General features: G+C 36.0%; 1 non-coding gene across 1 annotated transcript; it reads right to left on the reverse strand.

The window, feature by feature from the left end:
* Positions 1-229: 229 nt before the first annotated feature.
* Positions 230-331, reverse strand: LOC143965149 (U6 spliceosomal RNA). The gene has a single exon (XR_013271549.1). It is a non-coding gene; the product is annotated as a U6 spliceosomal RNA (small nuclear RNA).
* Positions 332-620: the final 289 nt, after the last annotated feature.

Genomic DNA, 620 nt, shown 5'->3' on the forward strand with positions numbered 1-620 from the left:
ACAAAAAGCAGCTAGGTTTTTTTTCACGGGCAAACTGACCCAATATGGACTTTTTGTTTGGCATTTTGCCCAACTGCAAGCAGGATTGGTTTAGGTTGAATGTGAAGCACATCCCTATCTGACACCTTGCTAAGGAAAACTCTTCCAAACCAGGATAGCCTTAAAAATGTGAGATATATTTATTATCTAGGTTTCATTACAATTTTAAGGGGATATTTAAATACTGTGTAATATTATGGAATGCTTCACAAATTTGTTTGTCATCTTTCCTCTTGGAACATGCTAATCTTCTCTGTATTGTTCCAATTTTAGTATATGTGCTACCAAACACGTTCCCTTTTTTTAAGTACTTTTTCTTACATATTCCTTAGAGTACATATTCCAGAGTAATTTTCCACAACTGCCTTAGAGTATTAATTGAGATCTCTGGCATTGGCAAAATCCTACGCATACCTGATAGGGTTGAAACAGCATCTTAAAAATGAATGTACTCCCCTGATTACTATATCAATTTCAAACTCTACCAGTAGCAATAACAGTGATTTTGTACAGTTTTTATGGGCAGCCTGTCCACCCAGCATTAAGGTAGATCAGCCTTTCTCAACATTTTCAACACAGAG

This window comes from Lithobates pipiens, unplaced genomic scaffold (assembly GCF_037356315.1).
Source record: "Lithobates pipiens isolate NorthernLeopardFrog02 unplaced genomic scaffold, aLitPip1_a1.2 Scaffold_8, whole genome shotgun sequence".
NCBI lineage: Eukaryota > Metazoa > Chordata > Amphibia > Anura > Ranidae > Lithobates > Lithobates pipiens.